The following is a 26,671-nucleotide window of genomic DNA, read 5'->3' as shown; positions in this document are numbered from 1 at the left end:
AGACTTCTTAGGAGGAACTCAGCTTGCAAGCTTGAATAGGCCCAATGACATCAACAAAAATACTACTGTGGGTACGTATTGCAGGATCAGATCCTGTATTAAAGCTTGCAGGCAGCTCTTCATTTCAGTCTAAACTGCTGACCTGCAGCAATTTTAAAAAAGTGGGTTTCCTTGGTTATGGAATGGGATCATGTCCTAAAGACATGGTCAAACCAACACCATGCAAGGTTGGTTGCTAGCAAATGCAGGTGACATGACTCTTCATCCAGTGCCAGTAGGTGGTTTCCCTGGAGGAACTGCTATCAGATGCTGGCATGCTTTCAGAAATATGCTAATATTGGACCAGGTACCCTTCAGCTGATGTCCTTTATCTTGACTTTTGTCCGCCACTAATGTCTGACCTCACAAGCTTGTTCTTTCTGGCTTCAATAAGATGGATGGCAAGACCGAGCCCAAAAAAAGAAACACATGATACTCCTTTACAGTGAACCACCTTCTGCTTAAATCCAAAATCCAGTATCTGCTAATACTTGTGTACAGTTGTGAAGGACTGTGATAAACACTCAGAAGGCACACAATACTACAATGGAAGCAGTTTTGATGCCCACATACACATGCAGGCTCAGAGCACCAATGCACAAACACAGCCAGAATTGCAGAGAAAGCAGGAGAGAGATACCTCAGCAGATAATACCTGGGTCCAAGGGAGCTGGCTTCTGTGATTTTGGGTGTTACTTACAGCTGTATTTTTTCTGAGAGAGGCTCAAGATAGTGAGAACAGATCAGTTTTTGGGTGCCCAAGACTTTAAGGTTGGTTCTTGGAGATTCTCAGCAATTTTATGTGCCAGTGACTTCAAATGAAGTTGTGGATGTTTCACATCTGATAACAAGGCTCTAGGAGGCCTCAGACCGGGCATGCAAGGTCTGAGGTACCTACAATCTGTGGCCATTTATGGGAATATTGGTTAGTGGCTCTCTTTGCTCTGGATCCCTGTCTATGAAGCAGGGATAAATGATGCCCCTTTCATGGGTACAAAGAACAAGATGTCTGCAGAAGACTCAACTGACCATCTTAGTCCTTATGGCGACCTGGTGTTCCTCATGCACTTGTGACAGGCTGAGGTACATTTCCTCCACTATCTGCAGATACTCTGGGATTTTCCAGAGGCATCACAGGTGACCTGCAGGGTGGTATTCTGGACCAGAGAGAGGGACAAGTTGCCAGCATTCAGATACCAGATAAGCAGTAGTCATGGGTCTAGCAGTAAAGGGCAGCAGTAAGAGTCTGTGCTTGAGTTCCTTTAAAGCTCACCCAATTCCTGTCTTTGACAGTGGTTTGCAATGAAACCAGCTTGCCCTTATTAAAGGCAGTAATGGATTTTTAGACCCTTGTTCAATCAGCTTCTCTCTCCTAACATTTAGTCACTGGAAGAGGAGGAAGGGCAGGGACTGTCTAGGCCACAGTGCTGCAAGAGGTGGGAGCAGGAAACAGGAGCAGTCAGATGGCACCTAACCAGGACACAAAACCCATCAAAGGAGAACAGGGAGAAGCAGATCTGTAGTTCACAAATGATGGGGGCAGTCAGGTCTTCAGAGGGTGAAGGTGTCCAGGAGACCTATGTGTGCCAACAGTGACAGTCGCAGTTTGAATGCTCAGTTAATAATGTATACAATCCCCATTTGTTCATCCCAATGTCCAGTCCAGTTCATTAATCATAGATCATAGTCTCATAGAAGAGTAGGAGCTCATCTAGTCCAACCTCTTGCTTAGCTTTAAAGGTGGCTTAATGTGGGATCATCCTTGTCTATCTATCATAGGCCCATGAAGAGGTCCTTGCTCCTGGAGTCAAGCAATGTCCAGATCTCAGGTTTCTGTTTGAAGAAAACAGAGTCTCCGGCCTTTCAGGTTGTCAAAGAAAGCCTGAAAACGTAACCCAAGTCTAACAGATGCACAGCTGCCTCCTTGAACCTGCAACAGCCTGAAACAAGAGGTGCAACCTCCCCTATGCATCTCAGTGGACCATTAACTCCAAGTCTCACTTCACTAGGAGTCCTGTGCTGAGGTGGCATTGGCAGGACTATGCATTTGGGGCTTTCCCAGTGATCACCACTCCATCCAAACTGCCAGGGTCATACTGGCAGCAGCTACCACACAGGAAGTCCTCCCTCCTTCAGGATAGGCACTAGCCCAGGTAGATGGCTCATGCAAGTACCTCTCTAGATGGGAGTGGGGCCAGGGATGCCTGCCTACAGTCCCAGCTTGCTCTAATCCAAGTCTGTTTAGTGTAGCAGCCCCACATAGTCTGCCTTGTAGTCATAGTGTTCTGCAAATGAGGAACGCACCATTTACCACTAAGAGCTAAGACAGTGACAGCTGGCTCTGTAGGTCTGGACTTCAGGGAAGGGCCTGTGTCCTCCATGTTTGTACAGTGTAAAAGGTCCCAATTCCATTTCATAGATTTCATAGACATTTGGGCTGGAAGGGACCCCAAAGGATCATTGAGTCCAGCCCACATTTCTCGCCTCTTGGCTGCAATGCAACAACTAGTTATTTGCATGAAGGTGCCATACCCAATTTGGTGTTTTCCAGATGAGAAGAAAGAGCCTCTGCTACAAAGAACAGAACAGGCTGGCACAGGTTGGACAGAGCTCAGGGAGTAGAGCAACAAAGACAGGAAAGATTCCCTACCACTTTTCTGGAGCATTGAGTCAGACTTATTTAATCATGTGGGATATGCCCAAAAGCTGCATTGTCTATGGCTGCAGAAAGAGCACTGACACTATTGAGTTCTTGCATTTACCTCTCACTGCATGAAGTTAAACTATTCTGACATGTGAGATCACCTGTGATCATGCTGTTAGGTTTCTCTGGAAGGTATATTAGCTTCCATGAGACCATTAATGCCACAAATTGCCCTGACATCTTCCCTGAAGATCCAGAAATCTGTAAACTAAATTAAAAGTTAGGTTAAAACTGGGAGAGGTGAAGGGAAGGCTGGTGTGCATATGCAGGAAAGCAAGCAGGACTGCTCAGCTGTGTCAGATCCTACACTAACAGTTAATGGAGATTCTCCCTTAGCACAAACCCTAGGGGCTTGTGTTTTAGGAGCAGGGAGATCAGTGTGTACCTCTGCTGTTGCACATTAACAATCACAAAGTTCTTTGGGTAGCCATGATTTTGGTACAAGATCCCATTACCACTCTCCTGCTTCCCTATCTCAGCATGGCAGGCATTAGGACCCATCAGAAATTCATCAACCTTTCACAGAGCCTTATACAGGCAGTCCTCCACTTGCAACATTTTGAGTTACAAGGTTTCACACTTACAACCTTTATAAATTGACACCCTGTTTCAACTTTCTGACCTCAGTTTTGACTTTACAACACTTGATCTGATGCCAAGCCACACCAGCACCCAAGTTCGCTGTGTTGTTCTCCAGGGAGATGGGCATCTGTCCAAACTTCCTTGGACACTGTCTTTTTTTTAAAAAGCAGGCAAAAAACTCCAGAAAATCCTGCAGCCAAGACTCCAGAGAAGACTCTAGCCAAGAACCCTTCAAAAAGTCCAACCAAGAGCCCTTCAAAACGTCCAGCAAAGTCACCTCAAAGAAGTCCTTCCAAATCAATGTGATTGCTATTTACAATATTAATGCATTAATGTAGCTATATCACTCATTTATAATTGATAGAGTACAAAATTCTGGATTATTTTTGGTGGAAAAAAAAGGTTCAGGAACCAACCCGCCATTTATAATATTGTTTCCTATGGAAAAATCAGTTCCAAGTTACAATGTTTTGACTTAAAAGTGGTTTTCAGGAACCAATTGTGTCCTAAGTCTGAGGACTGCCTGTATTTGTTAAATACATTACAAGTTGTCAAGAGCAGAAATCAGTCAACTTCTATCCTAGAATGCACGCTTTCTCCTAGCAACATAGCACAGAAATGTTACCATGCCTCTTTGCACAACACATCACCTCTTAAGTTATTGAGGTACATGAAGATTTGAGGACTAACAAAGCCCAAGCACACCCCAAACAGGGGACTGAGAGCTGTCTGAGGAAGGCTTGTAGAGCACATTCTTTTAGTCTAAATAAATTGTTTTTTAAGTCTTATGGTTTGAAGGTTTTCCCCTGTATTAATAAAAAAAACACAGGGCAGGAGGGAAAAGGCAGTTGGACATCTTAGTGCAGCAAGTGGTTTGGTGAAGAATTATGGGCCACTTCCTTAGCTAATGCAAGTCTGAAGATCTGAGCCCATGGATGCATGAAGGGGCTGCTGAGATGGATACTGAACCAAACGTAGCAACTGCAGAAATTGTTTTTTTATGCTTGTATAACCATGAACAGCCTTCCCTGTCACACAATGTAGCATTTGTACCAGACCACATGCGCTAGTCCGAACTAATCCCCGATGTAACTCCATTGACTACAAAGGTGTTCAGTTTGGCTTGGAAGAATTACACATGTGAGAATCAAGGCCTGTGCCGAAGTCCTCAATTTGTGCTGCTTGTGAGTAGCCTTTGTTTGATAGACCCAGGCAACATTTCAAGCCAAAAAAATAGCCCTGCCTCGGCAGCCATCCCATACTGTGTTCTAGCCATGCACTATTATTTTAAGCTGATTTTTGCTGTAGCACAACCTACAAGCATAGTGGCTGGCTTACACTGCAAACCATCATAAGCTAGCTCATGCTTCTGTAGGAAGGGGGTGTAGAAACAGGCCATCTCTGAGCAGGGAGGAATTTGGTTCTGCTCATTCACAAGGGGAGGCAGGCAGGCCCTGTAAGGCTGCGGATCAGCAAAGCCTTTAAGCACATGCATTGGCTTCAGGAGCAGGACCGGATTAACCCTTTTGTCTGCTGGATTAACCCTAGGCAAACAAACTCGTGGACCCCTACTTTTTTCACTCAATAATTTTAAGATGTAAAATAAGCACAGCTGGGCCCCTTTTTCACTTAGGGCCCTAGACATGTGCCTAGTTTGCCTATGTATTAATCTGGCCCTGTTCAGAAGTGATTAAATACTTTGCTGAATTGCAACCAGAAGGAGCCGGAGTGTTTCTATGCTGTCTTTGGATGTTTCACTGTGGAGTGAAGGCTGGTTTATACTAAGTCCATCTCTGAAATAAAGGTTGTACAATGGGCAGTATGACCAAAAATGTAGGTAAGCAACAACACCATGACTCCCCTCAAAACACTGGGTTGATGACCCAAAATAGTCCTGTTTCGAGTGCCAGGGAATCTGAGATCCCAGCATAGAAGAATGCTTGAAGCTGCCTCTTCTGTTACTCTAAACCAGCGATTCTTAAGCAGGGTGCCATGGTGCACAACCAGGTGTGCCAACATGTACATGTGGCTCACAAGATAAATCCAGAGATTTTAAATAGGAATCCATAGCGTCACAAATATTCTGCCCTGCTGTGATCTTTCTGATTTCTTTGCAACAAAAAAAGACTAATATTTTTTCCAAAGTCAAAAAAACAAGTGAAAGTGAAGCACTCCCATTTTTCCTTAAGTCTAAAGAAGCTGAGAACCACTGCTCTAACCATTGAATTTTGCTCAAACATGAAAGTGCTCCCCAAGAAAAATTTCTTCACAGAGTGAGTTTTAGGGAAGGAGTTAAAAACTAGGTTAGCTGAGTACATAGTACAAATAATGCAAGTTAGACATTAACAGAATTGACATTTGGCCTGTCTTCTAGCAAAAAAATAGATGGTGTCCATATGTCCTTGGTGGGCAGAGGGAAGTTGGAAACAGAGGTGGCAGGAGGTTAAGTGACATGCCCAAAGTTACACATCAAGCCAGTGATGAAGCCAGTCACTGAAACAAACTTTGGACTTTCAAACCCCAGCTTTTAACTGCTAAAAAAGGCTCTGTTCCTACAGATATAACTGCTACCAGATGCAGAGTGTGAATATACCAACAATATAATGTAGGCAGAAGTGGGCAGGGTTTTGCTACTTGTTAGCTACTCTGCAGTAACTGCTCCTGTTTTTACTCTATGGTTAATAAAAGCTCAACTGTGGTAACTTACTCCTCGTCCACTGAGGGCTAATCTACCACAGTTTGGCTTCCATTTACAACCCCATAAGAGCATGCACATGGGTGGTCAATGTGGAGTAGCTGACTGTAAAGTCCCTCATCCTTTTATCCAGTGGCAAGTTGCCCCTATATACATGCACACCGATCTGTCTAAGAGGTCCTACTATTTCAGCTTGCTTCCTCTTACGTCTTTATATGCATTTTAAACAAAAATAAACACACAGTAGCTTAATGCTCATCCTAAGTAACCATGTCCTGGTCAGGCTCAACCCTGCAAAAAACAAACTTGTCAGAATGACTGATAGAGGCAAAAATTCCCTGAAACAGTGGTTCTCAACCTTTTTTGTACCAGGACCCATTTGTCAATGTCGAAGACCAGTCCTGACCCAATACCCCTCTCTCCCCACCTTCTGCCCCCAGACCCCAGCCATCCAGGGAGGGCATGGGAGCCCCAAGTAGCCCCTCACAGACTGGAACTCTGCCAGCCTGCAAAGGAAAAGCCATGGTTTCCCATGCTTTTCTTTTAAAAGAGAACCTGTTTTTAAAGTTTGTTCACAACTCTATCGTATATACTTGCAACCCACTTTTGGGTCACGACCCATGGATTGAGAAACGCTGCCCTGAAGGACATAGGTTTTAGCTTCCTGCCCTGAAGGTGTGATACTAACACAGAAGTAAACACAGTGGAGCAGATACTTAGCTGGTATAAATCACTGATTTACTACTCTGATTTACATCAGCCAGTGAATTTACTTCAAGTGTTAGAACTGTGGCAGACCTTAACAGCTTGTTTTGTTACAGCGAAAGTGTGGCTGAGATCTGGTTTATAGCCAAGGGCAGAATCAGGGGTTTATCTTAATAGAACCTGCCCATAGCAATTTGCACTACGCAGAAGACTAAGAATTGAGTCACTTGCCACTGAAGTTGCTCTTACAGGAAGGCCAGAGGACAGCAGTAAGTTAGCTGTTGTTTACAGTGACCATGTTCCTGCCTCACTTGCTCACCAGGTATTTCTTTCTTTAGCAGCCAGTAGTTTGGAATAAACAAGCTGTATATTTTCTTTCCTCACTCCTGTTAAAGAAGCCCTTGAAAACAGTGGCTACACACATGGTGGATAGGGATCTAAATGCTGCATCCAACTATGGTTTTCAAGCCAGATTTGATCTCTAAACTTGCTTCTTCCCTGCATAGAGATAGGGAATTCCACAATGGTGTCTTAGTCTCATGTCCTTTCTGAAGGATCAGGAAAACTATATGGTGTGTTACAATTAGTGGATATTAAAGCAAAGTACACCCAGGAAAGGCAGACAGGGCATTAGTGCTGGTTCTTCTATGTACTCAGGTTGTGTTTTAACTGCAGAATTAATCCAGGCTTTTACTTACGTGCTGCCCCAAAGCCCCTCCTATCTACACACAAAACCCAACCCTGGCACACACAGGGTGCTTTCAGCCCAAGCTCATAGTCTTGTCTGGTGTGGCTGGCTGTAGTCTAGCCCTGAGTTTGCAGCAATGATGCAAAGATGAACTATTCAAATGCCAATACTGCTTTACTGTTTTCCTGTGTTTCCAGGAGATATGTTGTGTCCCACAGCTGACTGGGGTCTCGGTGTCTCAGTCTGCTTCAGACAGCTGTATCAGAGGTCCAATGGCAAACATGGGTGAATACAGCTCCAGGTAGAAAACAGGAATTGAAGTGTGGTTATGCCAACAGCAAAGCTAGGCCAGGCTAATCTAGGTGCCAATCACCACATTAACTCTGGGAGGGTAGAAAACACACTAAGCAGATGAGCTGCTTCTTCATGAGTGAGCAGAATCCTTTCATGTTCCTTCTCTTTACCCCCATCTATGACCCTCTACAATAGAAGATGAAGCCAGTAGCAAAAGGCACTTCCAGCAACGGTTTTCTCTCTAGGAGAGAACATCCTAAGTGGCCTTCCACTCTTACGCAATCCAATCCAAGAAACGTCCTCCAAGATAATGCAAAATGACTCAGGAGTGGCTTCGCTGTGAAAGGGTCTAGTTTGAAGATCCTGGAATCTTGTTTCAAATGGAGCGGGTTAGTTTCCTGCTTCAAAGGTTCCCAAGTGGAGATACTGAATCCCAAACATTTGGGGGGAGTGGGGGGGAAGGGGTTGGGTGAAACCTGAAGACCAAGGTTCTTCCTATTCTGCAGAGAGATTTAAGAGCCTAAGACATCTTTCACCTAAGTTAGGCTTGCCCTGGCTGCCTTAGCTAAAATACAGACTGTATGTGCCCCATAGACGGCACAAGTGCAAGCAGAAGGAGGAGACAATGCCAGGCTCAGTCATTCATGATTTAGTGTGAAGAATACACAAGAGTCATGCTTGGTTAAGGATGTTTCCAAGGGTTGTTCCATGTACATTTGTGCTTTTGCCAGCATGGGCCACTGTCCCACTCCCTGCATCTGAGAAGCAGCTGCACTTCAGGAGTGGAGAAAGAGGTTCCTGTATGCAGAACTTGGGAATGAAAGCTGTTATTCAGCAGTCTGTTGTAGACAGACATCTCTACAAGTGCCAACATGACCTTTTGTCTTGATCCCACTCCCACTGAAATCTATGGCAAAACCCCACAGTCTTCAGTAGAGGCAGGATCTGGCTTGTTATTTCCCCATGCCCCTCAGCTAGTGACTCTTTCCAACACAATAAGCAAATATTCTTCTTTGTGCTCTTGACCATCATAGCACTTTTCAGGAGCGAGAGAAAAAGATACACCTTTGCTACTCAGGGCTAGAAGATAACCTGCTCCCAGAGATCCACAGCACACATTGCAAAGTTGTAACATGATGCATCTTGATCCACTAGCTGCATTCAGCTATTTCCTTGCTTGCAGTGGTACAATTCTGAGTTGCAGCAGGTGTGGGGAAATAGAAGGCTCAGAGCTACTGTAGTTGAAGAGAGAGTGACAAGCAAAGCAAAGAATTCCTGTGGAGTTTTAGAGAAGCTTGTTATTGAGCTTCAGCAGGTTTTGGTTTCCTTCATACAACCATAATCACATCCATGGGCGACTGGTGCTGCCTTAGTCAGGGGGGGCACATGCTCCCACTGTGATCAGTCCCACTAACCGGGGGGGGGGGGGTGTCCCCCGCGGCCAATTCCGCTGCCCGGGGGGACCCCTGTGGCCAATCCTGCAATGCTGCCGCCGCTTCTGGGAGTGGCTGTGGCAATCAGCCGGTGCTTGCGGGGGGCGGGGGGCACTGGCAGTCCTGCCTGCCCTCCCACCTATTGCCTAAGCAGCAAGTGCAGCCAGTCAGGGGGTGCACACCCATCCAGCCCCTACATGTTGCTACTGATCATGTCAAGGAACCCCATAAAAACATAGCACTCATGGGACCCAGTTCAATCCCCATCACTGGACTTATGTCTTGGACCGCCTGATTTGTAATGCACTTGTCGGGACACTGTTCAATCTCATCTCCACTCTGGCTGGTAGCTGGAGTAACTAGGCTTCCCAAGTCAGTTCTTATTGTAGTGCAGAGGTCAACAGACCATTGATGCTTTGTCCACACTTCTGAGACCAGAGGGGAAAAAATCTTTTCTCTCAAACCTCATACACAATGAACCTACCAGTGAAATGCAGCTGATACAATGGTAAGACACGGCTCCTACACAATCCTGCATCCATCCAGCTGAAAGCAAATAGGACGATGTGGATTCTCCCCAAGAAAGGAAACTGTGGTTCCTCATAGGAGATTCAGTCTAGGGACTGAATCTGTCTTACAGAAAGAAAGTAATCCCATTCTCACTCCTAGGCTAAGTACAGACAGTAAAAAGCCTGAAGCTGAATTGATTCAGTCTTTGCAGGTTAGTCTAAGCTGCAGAATTTAAACTGAGAAACAACTGGGCATACATTTACTTTTGATTCAGGAAATGCAGCTACATGCCTGCAGTGGCACAGAAGCTGGGGGGGAGTGGGGTGCTAGAGCATGCCTCTCTAGCATATAACCAGCATGGGCTGTGTGTTCACTACTTCTTCCTGCTGTCCCCAAGGTCTCTGGGATTTGCAGTCCAGAATCACAATAACAGGACTCTGCTGAATTGCTCACCACTTCCTCTTTCTGCTTCAAATCCAGGTGTCTCTGGGATTTGTAGTCCACAGTTGCAGCCAGCAGTTTCTGTAAATTTAGCAGGGCAGGGCAGCTCTGTACTTGGGGTCTGGGGCCAGGGAGGGGGCATTAAATCCACCTTCCCCCAACTGGACAGCACAGCACAGCCTAGGGCTGGAAAGCATGCTGAGATGCTGGGAGACTGTGATTTAGCTTGAACCCGCAAGGGGTCTGGGACAGAAGTTTCATAAACTGATTTGACCTAAACCAGGTAAACCTGATGCTACATTAACCAGGACTCACTACTCATCAGCTAAATGAATCTGTCAGAACAATGGATACATGTGAGTTCTGATGGTTTTGAAAATATGGCTCCAGTGATGGAGTCTCAACAACTGGAAGCCGGGCTTCAGGCTCTCACCACTAGTAACAGGTTTATCTTAAACTAGTTTCAGTCACTTTGAAACTGGCTTATGTGCACTGAGCTTCTGCTCTGTTACAGGTTTAAACCAGTTTCGGATGGCTTAAACCGATTTATATGCAACTTCTGCCCCAGGGGTAGCACTTGCCCAATCAAATTGGTTGTCTGGGATTTTTTGACCAAAAAATGGAAAATAAAATAATAAATTAAACATGTACAACAATGAAAAAAATTCTAGCTAGCTCAAGTTTTTCAACCTTGCAGATCATAGTAATGGGGTCCTTACAATCAGCAATAAGGAAGGCTTGTGGGTAGCTTAGAAGGAAGGGAGCTACTCTGAGCAGGACATGCAAGGGTATTCCTTAAGGCTGCACACATCTACAGCCCTCGCTAGATGCTTGGGGCAGCAGTGGGCAGGGCAAACTCGGCCTGGGCCTGAGCCTAGCTAGCAGGTGCAGCAGGCCCTTATGGTCAGGAGCACACTGCCCTAGCTTGAATTAGGGCTGGAGAGGATAAGTCTACCACCCCCTCCCCTTCCTGTCTGCAAAGCAACTGGCTGCAGAATGACATAGCTTAGCTTGTTTGTGGAAGTGCTTGGCAGGGGGCACCTGCTCACAGCCGACAGCTAGAGGATTACACTGTGCTAGCTGAACAAACAAAAGCTTCATTTTTTTTTCCCTCTCCAGCACAAAACACAGAGGTGGCTGGTGCCACCAAGCTCCACTGGGTGAAACAAGGTGCTGTCTGCAAGGCATCAAAGAGGACTCCAGCAACCTCAGGCCTAAGAGCATCATCTTGGCATAAGCAAACATAACATCCTGTTCTCTTGCAGGCAGGAGCTGAGGCAGTTACTGCCTGATATGGCATCTCTGCAGGAGCTCGATTTGGGCTGGGACTCAAAAGGAAATGCTATTATTACAGTTTTATGAGTCATGGTATAACTCGACTTGTCTTCACCCTCATCTCTGCCCTCAGGATTCTGCAGAAAATAAGATCAAACATCTCTTGGTTTCTCTCCACCCAGTTGGCCCTTGGCTGCCTGAGAGTAGGGCTGTCAGCAGAGTTGCCTTGAATTCCACCAAAACTGTTCCCCCTGTGCCAGTCTTCATGGCCCTTTTTCTCCCCGTAGCTCCACTCCTTAGGGATGGCTCTGGAACTGGCAGTGGGGGGAAGTGGGCTAAGGCAGAAGCGTCCTAATAGGGTAAGAGGAACATTTAAGGTTCCTCTCACTTCCTCAGTTTCCAATAACAAACTTTCTTCTCCTCCTTCTACAGTACCCTCTGGTGGCTGGACACACCATAGAAAGCAGGCAGTGTTCAAATAACACCCACACCAGGCCAAATTAAATTGTTTAAAGATAAAGTTTGTCATACTGCTTCCAAAGGTACAGCTGCTCCAGACTTCTCAGTATTTTAATCCTGACTGGCTAAGACCTTCCAGCAAGTGACAATAAGAGTAAGTGCCTTAAACAAATCATGTTCCCCCATAGAGCAGCACACAAGACTCAGTTTTGTGAATTGTTGTCACTACAAATAGCCTCACAAGCTAAAAATAGGAAAAAGAAATCACAACAAAGACCTATGATGCACAGAAATCCTGCAGAAGATCGGAGTGGGAATCCATTTCTTTGTGGTTACCAGGAGCAGCAGATCTAGACTCACAGCCTGTAATAACAGTAATGATGCTGATGGGAAATGGCACAGCACTCCTTAAACTTTCCATAAATACTGCACAGCAGGATGGCTACTGATGACTAACAAGAGGAAATGTTTTTCTTCAGTAGAACCAAGAATACCCAGCATAGCTGTCACTAGAGACGTAGGAGGGACAAATCGGGTGCATCCTTGTGATGATCTTTGGGAAATGCTATTTTCAACTTGTTTTGCCAAAAAAGTCATGTGCATAAGGCTCTATTCTTCCCTTTGCTGTCTGTCATCCCCCAATACTTGGAGACAAAGCACAATGCGATGACAAGGAAATTTCATAACTTTCCTTCAAGAGAGCCCTTAAACAGATGTTTTGGAAACATATTAACCCAGCAGGCTCTCCAAGGCCACCTGTTTGGTTTAGATGTGCTACGGTGATCATTTGCAACTATAGGTCCACATCAAGACACAGAACTTAAGCACCAGAGCACATCCCTCTGTCACTGGAGCAAAAGGAAAAACCAATAGCTGACAGCTATCACACAGTTGTTAGCCTCTATGGACAGGCCGCCAGACAATGCACGCTTTATCAGTCTTTTGTTCTTATAAAAACTCTGGGGTGAGAAGCTTTTACTCAGCCTCTTAATATTCTGCTCACCTAGAGATTTTTTTTTTTAAATGGGAAACATCATTAGTATGTTTGTTGGCATCAGTGCAGAGCAAATATGGGGAAAGTCCATTTTGCTCCTGGACTTGGTAAGTTTGAAGGACAGTTTTACAAGGTTGGTTAATTTTACTAGTTTATTGTTGTGGAAAACATTGATACATAGAGTCAACTTTTTACTTATTTGTTTGGTAACAGGGTTCTAAATTGATTAATACCACTCCCTAAGGGAACCTTATTTGTATCAGTGTGATGCTCAAAAAGTTACAGCTGATTCTTGCAACTGGATACAGTGGACATCAGTGTCCGAGTCCTTTGACACTACCTGGGCTAAGGGGTCTGTCCATAGGGATCCAGTTCAGGGTTATTCAGAATGAATAGGGAGCAAAGAAGTGATTAATTGTTGGAAAGTCTAAGAAGAAAAATGTTTTATTATTAGGATTTTAAATTCAAGGGAGGGAAGGAGTCCATTTTGCTTCAGACTGGACCATTCAGTTTCATCACTTAAGCCAAATGAAATGCAAGATATGAATAAACACTCTGCATGGTTAAAAACAAATTAAAGGATTCAAGTAAGCACCTTGACTACTTTATAGTGAGGGTAGTAACACATGAAAGGAACACTTTCTCTCCAAAAACATTGGCATCTTACACTGACAGATACCTCTTTAAGAATCCTCTACCTCACATCTTGCTGAACCAAATGGACCATTTTCTGTAGCTGAAGGGGGCATATTCTCACCTGGATGTCTGAGAAGCCAAGTCAAGTGTAAATTCCTGGGCAGTTACATAGTGCAATATACACCAAGTCAAATTTGTCCCTCACGTGGCTTGACTGAGGTCAGAGGTGCTTACAGAGGATTAATTTGACCTATCCCTTATTTTAATTCCTTGCACATATGCCAGAAAAATATTCATTGGTGGACTTCAAAGCTTGTTTCAAAAGGCAGGGATATACAAATGGGCCAAGGTGTTACTTGTGAACTTTGCTTTTCACCATTTGCAGCTTTGTTTTCCTCCATTTGATGCACATCTTTAAAAATATGACTGTGTGTAGCTGCATAAGGGATGAATAGGCCAATATCATATTCCTTCAAATACACAACAACTTTGAATTCCAGATGAATGCAAATTTTTTACTTTCAATTTAAGGAAGAAAATAAAACATAAAATAAAGACACATCTGAGGCACAAGATATTTTTCCACCCTTTCCTTAAAAATGGCCTGCATAGTAAATTCAAGAGTGCATCTCATACTTAAAGGAGTATAAAACAGGCATTATGTTAAACCATGTGGAGGACTGAGTACCGATAGTCATACTTTCAAGATGCAACAGTTTCCAGTCTTGCAGTAAACTCTGTATGGTACTTCCATCTGCTTAAAATCTATTTGTGCCTCAGGTGAGGATGGGGATGGGTGGAATATGGGTTGTCTGTGCAAAACAAACAGCAGAATAAGAGGCAAAGAGGTTCTTTGATAAAATACGTATTTTGTCTTGGCAACAGACACTACATATTTGTGCCTTAAAACATTCTGATATTTTGTTATCTTTATGTTCATTCAGATATTCCTGAATTTCGATTACATTATGAAATATGTGTTTGACTAGTCATTTTTTTAGAGCAGATGTATCCATCTCTCTCCTGCTGTAGGAAAAATGAGAAGAGAATGAAAGAACATTTGTTTTAGGGCAGGATTTTTCTTGATAATACTGGCACCAAGTATGGAACAATGAAAAGCTCAAATGGGATGAAATGTGCCCCTCTCCATAAGCACAGAAGCCCTACCCATTTTAACCAGGGTTCCATTGCCTAGTGTGTCCTTGTCTACACTTTTTACAAAAGTGCTCAGTGCTTATTGTGCTGCTTTCCTACTGACATCCATTGTTTGCAAGGGATATTTCTTGTCATGTGAACACAGTTTTTAGCAGAAGGCAGGGCAAGGTAGCAGCTTGGAGTCTGACTGGGTCAGAGAGGCATGAGGTTTGGTAGGCAACGGTCTATTTTGTCTGCCTCACTTCAGATTAGCACAGCTAACCTACCTCTCACTGCCTTAAGCCTCAACTTGGGGCCTAGGTGGTATCTATTCCTTGGGGGGAGGGGAAGGTGGTGTGAAACTGCCCTGGGATTCTGTTTAATGGGGAAAATGTACAAAAGTGATTTTGATCATGTCCAACAACAGCTTCCCAGTGTTACTAGTGGTGAGAGCCTGAAGGCCAGCTTCCAGTTGCTAAGGCTTCATCATCGGTGCCATATTTTCAAAACCATCAGAACCCAGGTGTACCCATTGTTCTGCAGATTCATTTAGCTGCCGAGTAGTAAGTCTTTATGAAAGCCTGGCTCTAGTGACTTGACATTTACCCCCCCGCCCCGAGAAGCAGGTGTAAATGAAATGGTACTAAACAGGTTCAATAGCCAGAGCTTCATCTGCACAGCTTCTAAAACCCCTTCAGCTGAACAGGGAGCTGTTGTTATATGCCACAACCTTCTCTACACTGGGGAAGTTTACTCAATATTTTAGTGCCTGTCCCTGCATCTCTATCAACCTGTCAAGGCCTATTTAAAGGCTCAGAACTAAGGTGAAGGACACCCAGTTCAGGAAAACACTTGTCCCATGTTCCAAATCTCAGCTCCCAAGAATCGAGTTGTTCAGGAAACTTCAAAATAATGTTTGTCCAACAGTGCAATTAGCCACTCAACTAAATACACAGAGAATTCTAGCTCAGGGGTCAGCAATGTTTTTGGGCCGAGTGCCAAAAACACCTGCAACCTTAATTTGGAAGATGTCGCCGTGCCAGTGTGGATGGCAGGGGAGCCGTGAGGGGTCCAGTCTTTGTTGCAGCGGCACAGCCCCAGCCACTTCCCCACCATCCGCCCCAAGGCACACATGCCAAGCAAAATGCTTTTGCATCATAGGCCCCCACTGAGAGCGAGCCCTCCTTGAAATTGGCTCTGCCAGCATCACATCACGTTTGGGCAGTTCACCACACATGGAAATGCCAGCACTTCCACTGCCGCCATACTGCTGGTGCGCTCACAGACCGGCTACTGGGGGACCACCCCCCACACCCAGCCTGCTACTGGGAGCCCCCCCGTCATGCCCCACTGGTGCCCCCCCAGAACTGAGAGGCACCAGTCACCCATGCTTTGCATGCCATGCTCTGGCACCCATGCTGGGGTTGCTGACCCCTGCTCTAGCTTGTTTCCTTTGACAGTGTCACTGACCCAAGCAATTATTACACCAGGCTGAATGGATTGCATGTAAATAGCTTCATATTGTGGAGGAAGGACACATGAAAATTTTAGGTCAGATTTTCTTGAGCAACTGAAACATAGTTTTGAAGGATTTTTACACAGAGCTGTGTCCCAGGGGGCAGTCAGTAAAAAAAAGAACTTCCTATTTTATTTGACAGCTAATTTTATTTGACCTCACACATAACGGGTTAGGCATTATATTAGGTTTAACATAAACCCTTTTTCATCTTGCTCAGTACACTAGCTTAGATGCTTGGTTGGTCGTGACATGTTAATGGTATGGAAGAAAAGATCGACTTTGATTGATTACAGATGTAAGATTAGCTAGCACATTATATACCTTACATTTTAAAGTAACAGCACCGTAAAGTAACCCGAGTTGTGGCCAGCAGCAGGGCTGTGACTGAGGGCAATTTACTCCCCCACTTCAGCAGCCTACTTCTCCTGGCTACGGGACTCTCTGGCCCGGCTCAGCCTCAGCCGGGCAAAGCCGTTTGCCTCCAAAGACCTCGGCGGACTGCGCCGGTGTCGGCACCGAGCACATCGCCGCCCCCCGCACAGGTCAAGGGAGGACAGCTCAGTGTGCGTGGCTGGGGGAGGGCTGGCCTTGATGACGTCTCAATGTCAAATGCAAATCAGTGCACGTCACCATAGGCTCCCAATCCCAACGAGCCAATGGGGACAGAGACGAGCTTTTCATCCGAATCCGTTGATGAAGAAACAAACAAGGAGAAGGGAGGCGAGGGGAGGCGGCGGCGCCGGGAGCGCGCAGCCGAGCGGCCGGGGGAGGGAGCCGCTCTGCTCCGGGTGCAGCTGCCCGCAGGAGGGAGGACGCTGCGGGGCAAAGCAGGGCTGGGGCAGTTGCCCTGCTCGCCCGCCGAGCCCGTCCCAGCAGCCGGCCCGCGGTGGGGCGGCGGGGAACGAGCCAGGCACAAGCCGGGCCTCCTCGGCGCCCGGGCCGCCCCGGAGCCGCAGCCCGCTCCGCTCCCCGCCGTGCGCCCCGGAGGCGCTTCGCCTCCTCCCGGGCAGGGCGGCTACCCCAGGCCGCGCAGCGGCAGTGCAGACAAAGGCAGCTGGAGCGGGGGCCAGAGGCTGGCCCGGGACCTCGCTGCCGGGTCTTTTGTTTCCCAGCGCGGCCGAGCCCGTCGCCGCTTATGCAACAAGCAATCTGCTCCCACCGACCTGCCTTGGCACCCCCGCCCCCGCCCCCGCCCGGCGAGCCGAGCCGAGCCGAGCCGAGCCGAGCCGAGCCGGGGGAGGCTCCCGCGCGTCGGAGACAGACGGGGCCCGAGCGCCTTCGCCGCTCCGGCCCGAGCCCGCGGCTTGTAGCAACAAAAGACCAACCTCGCCCTCCTTGTCCTCACGCCTCCCGGCCTCGGCCACGAGCCCGTCCCTTCCCTGTCCCGGCCGGCCGGCGCCGGGCACGGCTGGAGCACAGTGCGCACGGAGCACAAAGAGCGGCCCCTCGCCGCACGCAGCGCGAGAAATACAAAGAGACCTGAAACCACCCGGCCCGGACACAGGGGTGGCCTTGAAATGCGAGGACGGGCGCAGATCGCAAGGGGCTCGGCGCTCCGGAGATGGTGGCCCGGGGAATGGGCCGCCGCACAAAGGGGCTCGGCGCTCGCTTCCCAGCCCGCCTCCGCGCCCTGTCCGGAGAGGACGACACTTACCTTGCCTTTAATGTCATCGGTTGTTTTGTAAACAACAAGACCACAGGAAAACCCACAAGATTAAGTATCTGAAAGCACCGGCTTTAGGCAGAGTCTGTGAGGTAGTTTAATTGAAATCAACAAGCGACCGGGTCAACGAAAAATCCGAGACAAGAAAAGGATGAGGGAGGCGGCGGTGCTGCTGGGGTCTCTGCTCTTCTCAGAAGAGATGCACCATTGCCAGGGCGGGCGGCGACAGCTGCTGGGTCCGGACCTCCCCAGCCTGCAGAGCTGCTGTTCTTATTTTCCTGTTATTGCTGCTCCCCCAGCTGAGCTCAGCTCAGAATTTAGAACGTTCAAACAGCTGATTGTGACGTCACAAAGGGGCCCGCCCGCCGCCGGAGGAACAGCTGCGGCGGAGCAGCCAATGGGAGGCCGGCGTCGGTTGGGGGCTGAGCTTCAGGGATGCCCGGTGCCGAGGGGCACGTGAATGCCGGCCCCGTGCGGGGCGGTCGCGGCGGGCTGCCGGGCGCCGGGCCAGTAGACAGCCATTAGTCCCTGCGTGAGGGAGGAGCCTACTGCCCCACTTCTCCTGTGCGGATTAGCGCACTGCCGCTCCGCCTTCGCTGAAGATTTTCAATGGGAAGGAGCGTCCTAGTGCCACGCTCATTCAGTCCCTGCGTGCCAGACAGCGTCCGAGCCGCGGTCTGACCCCCGTGCCTCTCCCTAGACGCCCCTCTCTCTCTCTGAGTGCTCCTGCGGCAGGCACTGGTCCCGGTCTGCTCCGACCCATCCTAGCTGGGGGTAATGACGTGCCAGGAGTTTGTCCTGAAGCTTGCTTTCTTGTTTGTGAGGCACTTTGCCATCCTGCCAGGAGAGGTGCTGGAGAAGCACAAGCACAATGCAAGGGCCTGTTGAGGAGAGCTGCAGGCCACGGCCACGTTTCTTCTTGTCTCTGTAGCGACAGGACAGGCGAGGGACTGACTTGCTAGCCCACCCCCATCCGTGCCATCTAATAACGAGTCCAGTGGGAAGAGGCTGCTGTGCTTTGGAAGCCCACAGCTACTTCCTGGCCGGGAAGACTGAATTCTAAAGCACCTGAGGTCAGTAAGGTTCACTTGCGCCTTCCTGCACAGCCACTGGGTACGATGAGTGAAGTAGGGAGAGAGGGGACACAGTGATGGTAATGGGGGAAAGGAGACCAGTGAGTTACATGACAGGAGAGGAAAAAATGAGTGGAAAAGGATCAGTGAAGAGGAGATAGGGACAGCGCATCCAGCAGGAAGGGGACTATCAGGGACAGGCAGAGCATAGTGCTAGCAGAGGAAACCGGCTGGGGAGTCAGGACATGGCTGGTGTGATAAGATGGTCTCAGCTTGCCTGACGGAAAGCGAAAGGTAGTGGTTGATAGGAAGTGAGGAGAACATGAGGGACAACGTTGTGAGGGTTGTTGGAGCTCAGCAGCTTCCAACACAAATTCACTTTCCTGCTCTGTGGCTCAGTTTTCCTGTCATTAAAATGTGGATAATAATATTGTGCCCTTCAGGAAAATATACTTTAGTTGAACACATGTTACTGGGCTCAGTGCAGGAGTAACTGGATAGACCCCTCTGACCTGTGTTATGTGGGAACCGTGATCTAATGGCTTAATCTTGCCTTGGACGTGTATGAATTCTTGGGAAGGGCTTTGAGCACTCCAGGTGAACCAGGTGAAATACCTCCTGAACCCCATGCCCTGTCTCAGTCCCTGCAGCTCAGGCAGGTCACCTTGGCTTTGGTTCCCTTGCTACAAGAAGAACAGCTCCATATATTTGATGGTACCTGAATCTGCTTTCCCGACAACAGTGCTTGGCCAGAGGATGTTATTTCATTTATCCCAAGCACATTGCATGTTGGGGAAAGACAGGGAAGCAATGTATCCATATAAAGTGACTATGAAAACAGTCTTGTTAGGGACACCATTTCAGTGGCTGAGTCAACAGAGTAGAGCTAGGGTGTCCTATGTGTGAGGTCTTAGGTAATGGGGCCAAATTAGCCCTAATTGCATCTTACTGAATTTATTGTCATAACTGAAATACTGTTTGGACTCCAGGTACCTTCTGATTGAAGGATCTTGCATCAGTGTAAAACACCTCAATTAAACACAACAGCCACATGGGATATTAACCCCCACAGTACTGAGATGTAAACTGCCCAGAAGGGTAATGTTGAAAACCAAACACCCATCAATTTTGGAAGCCACGCTTGAAATGCTGAGAGCGTGATTGTCCAAGGTGCTGTGCAACTACAGCTTTCACTGCCATGAACTGTAGTGGTGAGTGCTGAGCACCTCGTGATGGGCAGGTGGACATGCATACAAAGATTAAGGAAGCCAACATACAAGTCTTTGGTTTAGACTGACACTTCTTCAGCAACAGCAGCAGAACAGATTACAGTCATGACATACTGAATCCAATCTCTCATTTAGGTGACAAGGCAAGCTGGTTTTGCTTTGGCTATTTTTATAAGGAATTATAAGAGGATGATGTGTCCCTTTATGAGAGAACCATCAGCCATGTTGAGAGAGCCCAGCTGTGGGGCATTTGACTGGGAAGGGAGTGTCCTGCTAAGAGTTTTAACAAGCTCCCAAAAGGGCAAGCAATGGAGGAGGAAGCAAGTGGTGGGGACAGCAGGAGGGGGGCAAGTAGCATTGGGGACAGATTCAAAGGGTTCCTCTCCTGTTGCCTGGGATAGGGTGGAAGGGCTTGTTTTTGCTTAAAGAGTGTATTTTATTTGGGAGGGCTGGCTGAGCAGCTCTTCAGGGAACCAAATATGTCTGCAGAAGCCAGCAGGGTAGGTATTCTGCTTATGGAATAGTATTTGTTTTAAGGCAGTCGTCTCCAACCATTTTAAGTACGAGATCGCTTTTTGAATTAAAGTCCAACCCAGTATCTACTGTGTGACACCCCACACCTAGCAAGTCAGTCTGTGGGGGAGGGAAGGTGTAGAGGGGGAGGGCAGATTGAAGCCCTTGTGGTAAGGGAGGGAGTGAGCCAGAGGCAGGGGGCCGGGTGGTGGGAAGATCAGAGCCTGGGCAGCTCGTCCAGGTGCGCAAGGGTCTCCTGCCACTGCACACACCCTTATGGAGGCCCAGGGAACATGTGCCTTCCCCAATCTGTGTGTGGGGTGGCTGCTGCTGCGTGCTGGGCTTTGCACCCCAAGCCCCACTGCAGCTGCCCTGGGAATGGTGCAACGCCATGTGTGTCCCGCCGCTGGGCAGGCAAAGGGGTGCGGCTCAGCCCAGTGGTGGGACGCATGTGGCATCGTGTTGCTCTTGGAGCAGCTATAGCTGGGCTCAGGGTGCAAAGCCCAGTGTGCAGCAGCTGCCTCTACCCTAGCCCCCAGACCTCCACTGAGGTGCATGCAGTGGCAGGAGTTGTCCCCCCTGCCTGCGTGCCTGGATGAGCTGCCCAGGCTCCAAATGTCCCACCACCCAGCCCAGTGGGATACCAAATCGAAGGTTTTTTGAAGTCAAGATATATGACATCAATCTCTTCTCCCTTGTCCAGGTGACAGGTCACCTGGTTGTAAAAGGAAATGAGATTGGTCAAGCAAGACCTGCCCGCAACAAACCCGTGCTGGCTGTCCCTCAGGATGTTGGCATTGGCCAGTCCATTAAGGATGGCCTCTTTAATAAACTTTTCCAAGGTCTTCCCCAGGATAGACCTCAGGCTGATGGGCCTATAGTTTGCTGGATCCACTTTCCTCCCTTTCTTGAAGATAGGCACCACATTGGCCTTTTTCCAGTCTTCGGGCACTTCAGCAGAGCGCCAGGAGCTCTCGAAGATCCATGCCAGCGGCTGGGCTATGATGCTCGCCAGCTCCTTGAGTACCGCGGGGTGTAAATTGTCAGGGCCGGCTGACTTGAAGGTATCCAGCTTCTCAAGGCATTCCTTCACGAGATCAGCATTGATGGAGGGCAGGAGATCTCCCTCACCCGGACCTCCCTGTCCCGTAGTGGGCATGGGCGTCCCATGGGACTGATGAAAGACTGATGCAAAGTACCCATTTAATAGCTTGGCTTTTTCCTGGGCGTCAGTTGTCCCATCTGGTTCAGCAGGGGTCCAATATTGCCCTTGCTTTTCTTCCGGCTCCCCACATATCTGAAAAGGGGGGACTGTGGTCACTCTGGAGGATAGGCTGGGGATACAGGTCGTCTTGGACAGGTTCACAATGTGGACAGATCAAAACCTGACGATGTTCAACACTGGGAAATGTAAAATGCTCCACTTGGGGAGAAATAACCTGCAATATGCTTACAGGCTTACCAGTGCTACGCTTACTAGCACCACAACTGAAAGAGACCTGGGGGTTTTGACAGACCATAGAATGAACATGAGCCACCAATGCAATGTTGTAGCCAGCAAAGCAAACAAAAACACTTAGCATGCCTCTACCAAGGGATCTCAAACGACTAAGGAGGTCATCCTCCCGCTTTACTCAGCTTTAGGGAAGCCACAGCTGGAGTACTGCATCCATTTCTGGGCACCACACTTCAGGAAGGATGTGGAGAGGCTTGAGAAGGTCCAAAGAAGAGCTCTGCGTATGGTTAGAGGTATAGAGAGCAGGCCATACGATGAGGGCTGAGAGACATGAGTCTGTTCAGCCTGGAGAAGAGAAGACTCAGAGGGGACTTGGTGGCAGCCTGTAAGTATATAAGGGGCACACATCAGAGACTGGGAGGACATCTGTTTACCAGGGCTCCCCAGGGGAAGACTAGGACTAATGGTCATACATTGCTAGAAGACTGCTTTAGATTAGACATGAGGAAAAACTTTAAAACTTGAGTGCCCCGGGTCTGGAATAGACTTCCCCCAGAGGTGGTATAATCATCTACTCTAGATATCTTTAAAAAACGTCTGGACGTGCACCTTGCTGGGGTCATCTGACCCCAGCAGTCTTTCCTGCCCAACTGAACATAATGATCTTGAGAGGTCCCTTCTACCCCGTAACATCTATGAATCTATGAAACAGCTTTGAATTTTAGAGTTCAAAATCTTAATTTCATTGCAGCCTACTCAAAAGGAATATATACATGATATGTACTATTCAGCACAATTAGAAGTAGCCAGTAATATTATTTAATGAAAAAATATGCAGCATACACGGACAACAATTAATAGACTGCATGCAAAACTATCTAATACAAATGTCATAAATAAAGAAAATAAAATTAACTATAGCCCTCCTCCTCTTACCCACCAGGAGATATATTTACTGCACACCCACAATTCCATCTTGTAAAGCGTTCTTTGTGATGGGGTCTTGAATCACCCAGTGTTTGTGTCCAGAAAGCCTGTTATCATTACATCATTCATGCTGTCCAGGGGGCTTGTTAGAGGAAAATCGGCTCCTTTATTTTCTTGTCTTATTGTTCAAGCCAATCTATAATTTAGGAAAGGGATGTTATCACTGGTTTTTAAAGCTGAAGGAAATTGAGAACAGAGATTAAAAGACTTGCCTTATGTCATGGAGCAACTCTGTGGCAGAGCATGGAATAGAATTTCTGACTCATGGTCGTGTGTTTTAACCACAACTTTGTCCTTCCGCCCTTATGAGGAGGCCACATAATGATATGAACATTCATCGTGATCAGTGAATTAAGTTTCAAGTAAAAAAAACAACCCAAAACATAAATTTGCTACTCCTTTCTCAAGAATTTATCCTTAACAAAGCAAACAAATGAGACCCACTTATGCAGAGTCTGTATTTTGTTGCCTTACCTATAACAGTATAATTCTTATCAGAGGGTCTGTACATATGGATTTGGTACATTGATACATGTTACTCTGAGATTCAGAGCAGGTATATGGCCTTTTATCCCTGGGGTAACTCCTGCAGTAGTTTTCTTATAATGCCTTGACAGAAGTTGTCAAGAGAGCAGGTAGTAGACAACTTGAACAAACAGCTATCCTAGAATAACTGTGAGAACACAGCACAAACACTGGGGACTTCACCCCTGTTTTTTTTCCGGAAATGCCAGACCAGATTTTGTGTAGAGATTTATGTTGTGCACCTGCTCTTTTTTAACACTGGAGCAAAGGCAATTTACATTGGACACATATATTCACCACACTCTCAGACTGTCAAGGCCCTAAAGGCAAGGACAGGGTTATATAGGGAGTAGGGAGGCAGAGAACGAGGTGGTGAAGCAACCCAAAGTAATAATTAAGTACTAGGTCATGAGAGACAGCAGAAAAAATAGAGCAGTAGATGGGGATAGTTTCTGTAATGAAAATACAGTAAAAGCTTTGTTATCTGGCATGAGTTGGGTAACAGGGGTGCCAGTTATCTAAAAATTCAGGTTATCTGAGAGTTATACCCTGCACAGCCAGGATCTCAGGTGGCCCGGCAGGCAAGTAAGTTTTGATCTACTTACTTTTATCTGTGCACGGGGCAAGGGTGGGCTGCAGCTGCGGGCTGGGACCTGCCCCCTGTGCCTTGCTGCCACTGCTTTGAAAGTGGTGTAGCATGGTGCCGTGTGCGTCCCACTGCTGGGTGGGTCCCAGCACCATCACCACCCGCCCAGAGTGCAGCGCAGCCCACCCTTGCCCTGCCTCATGCTGATCTATTAAATTCTGGTCAATAGAGTATTCCAGTTAGTAAAATGCCGGTTAACACAGCTTTTACTGTAATACTATAATAGGAACTAACAATGGTTATGAAGGACAGCAGTCAAAAAAGATGAAGATTACATTTAGAAGTCAAAGCTCACCACTGAACTAGTAAAGCCATCTTGATCATTTGTTTGTGTGTTGTAGCTTCCCCACTCTGTTCCTGAATCTTGTATTTTTTTATTGTAAGCTTTAGGGGCAAGGACTGCTTCTTTATGTGTCTTTGACAGTGGCCTTTGCACACAACTGTAAATCCATCATAATTACAATGAGAACAAATGCCTCTATAATGGCATTGGCATTGGTTACTTTTTCTATTGTTCTCATCTCTCTGCTCAGTCTTTCTCCACTCCAGTCATCCTATGGTAGCAACTGCTTCCTCCTGCTTGTGTTTCATTCCTGGCATCCTGATCTGGACTCCTGTCATTCCCTTTACTATGAAAACTGAGTGGTTTGTACAACAGTTATATACTGGTCTTCATTGTCTGGAAGGTGCCTTTGCTTATCTCTTATAAGTGGTTAGGCTTCAGTGCCTGGACTCCCTATGGTAACACAGGTGGGTTTTATTTGCTGCACTAAAACTTGTTCCAGGAGAGGAGGGTAAATACAGAATGATTTCTATGTAAACAATGGCAGTAGAAGAGAAGGAAGGGTTAGGAATCTAAACACATAGGTGCAGATAAAACCAGTTTGAGCAGAATATAGCAGACTGAATAGGTCTTTGTAATCTACAGTCATTATTCGAACACTGATTCTTCCCTCAGCTTGCAGTGTGATAGGGTTGCAAAATTATGGTTTGCAAAAATGCCAAGTTGTCACCACTCTTCTGTCCTATATTAATAAATGATCTCTTCCCCCATGGACTCTTCTCCTATGCTTTATGATCCAGAGATCATGATGTCCCCACTTAAATGCAACTTGTTGTGATGTGAAGCATAGCAGTCTGTTCGGCATTTAGGGAGAGCGCTGCAAGGGGAAACTGACCAAGGACAGTGGCACACAGGTGTACTCTTCTGAGAAATACTACAGGCTCATCAATGGCCATGCATTTTAGAGTCTTCTGCGAAAATGCCCCAGACATGGTGGTTGGAGTCCAATTTAATTCCCTTGGAAGCATGAAGGGTTGAGTTGATGTTATTGGAAATGCAGCAATGGGTCCCAAGCATCTAGCTCATTGAAGCCTAATCCACTCCAGAAGTGATTCCAGGGAGCCAAGCCTCAGTATCTCCTCCTAACCTTCCAGTGATAACTAGTACCTACATTCCTTGCATCCTCTGCTTTTTCTTTATGGATATGGTAACCAGTTGGAACATACCTGAGACAAACATCTACCAAACAGTTTTATTGGCTGTGGCATCCTCCTTTTCCTAAAATGTTCACGTCATTCTCCATCCCACCTTCATTGAACCTTCTTTGGGGCAGTTTGTCATAAATCCTGTACAGGCGTAACTCCCCTGGATCTTAGCAGGGGATCAATACAAACAATCCTTGCTCTAGCTAAAAGCTGCTTGGCTTCTCTGAAAGGCCAACCCTGAACTTCACTCTCTTCCATCCACCTTCTGTTGCTCAAAGAGACACAGCAGTACACATGACAGTTTGGAGGTTGAGGAAAGGCAATACCTTCAAGTCACATTCTGAGGAAGGACAATTCCAGTGCTGTGTGATCATCCCTGTCTTCACTGGGCCTTTCTAGTGTTCACAACAGTAGCACTGGAATTGTCCTTCCTCAGAATGTGACTTGAAAGTATTGCCTTTCCTCAACCTCCAAACTGTCATGTGTACTGCTGTGTCTCTTTGAGCAACAGAAGGTGGATGGAAGAGAGTGAAGTTCAGGGTTGGCCTTTCAGAGAAGCCAAGCAGCTTTTAGCTAGAGCAAGGATTGTTTGTATCGATTCACGAAGGGAAGCATCCTGCTTCTCAGTCCTGTGCTCAAGCTTCCAAACAATGTTGTCTTCATTAAATGAGATTGGGAGGAAAGGGAAGTGGTGAAGCCAGAGCTGCTTCTTGCTCTTCATTTTATCTTATCATGATCTGTTTGAGCTTATATGTTATTTTCAAATAACATTTCTAAAGCAAACAACAGTTCACGTTGTTAATCTCCTTTGGAAAAATGTCCAACCAAATTTTTATTATATATTGGCGGGGGGGGGGGGGGGGGGGCTGCAGAAATTCACCAAATCTGACACAAATCAACAAAATGTTTTGGTCAATCCAAATCTGTAACTTTGGGTGACAGATGTTCCAGCCCAAATATTATTGCCCAGCTGTACTTAGGAG

At 46.9% G+C, this 26,671-nt stretch overlaps 1 protein-coding gene and 1 long non-coding RNA gene across 2 annotated transcripts in view; one reads left to right on the top strand and one right to left on the bottom strand.

Moving 5' to 3' along the window:
- TP53INP2 (tumor protein p53 inducible nuclear protein 2) overlaps positions 1-18,116 on the bottom strand; it is a 47,481-nt gene extending 29,365 nt beyond the window's left edge. The window contains exon 1 of the mRNA XM_090064567.1: positions 17,763-18,116. The gene's annotated coding sequence lies outside the window, so the exon portion shown is untranslated. The remainder of the gene's footprint in view (positions 1-17,762) is intronic.
- Positions 18,117-18,316: 200 nt separating this feature from the next.
- LOC149856570 (uncharacterized) overlaps positions 18,317-26,671 on the top strand; it is a 75,060-nt gene continuing 66,705 nt past the window's right edge. The window contains exon 1 of the long non-coding RNA XR_016444435.1: positions 18,317-18,844. This is a non-coding gene — a long non-coding RNA (uncharacterized LOC149856570). The remainder of the gene's footprint in view (positions 18,845-26,671) is intronic.

The sequence above is a fragment of the Crocodylus siamensis genome, chromosome 10 (assembly GCF_052110815.1).
Source record: "Crocodylus siamensis isolate JL-2025a chromosome 10, ASM5211081v1, whole genome shotgun sequence".
Lineage (NCBI taxonomy): Eukaryota > Metazoa > Chordata > Crocodylia > Crocodylidae > Crocodylus > Crocodylus siamensis.
This window is presented reverse-complemented; position numbering and strand designations above follow the sequence as displayed.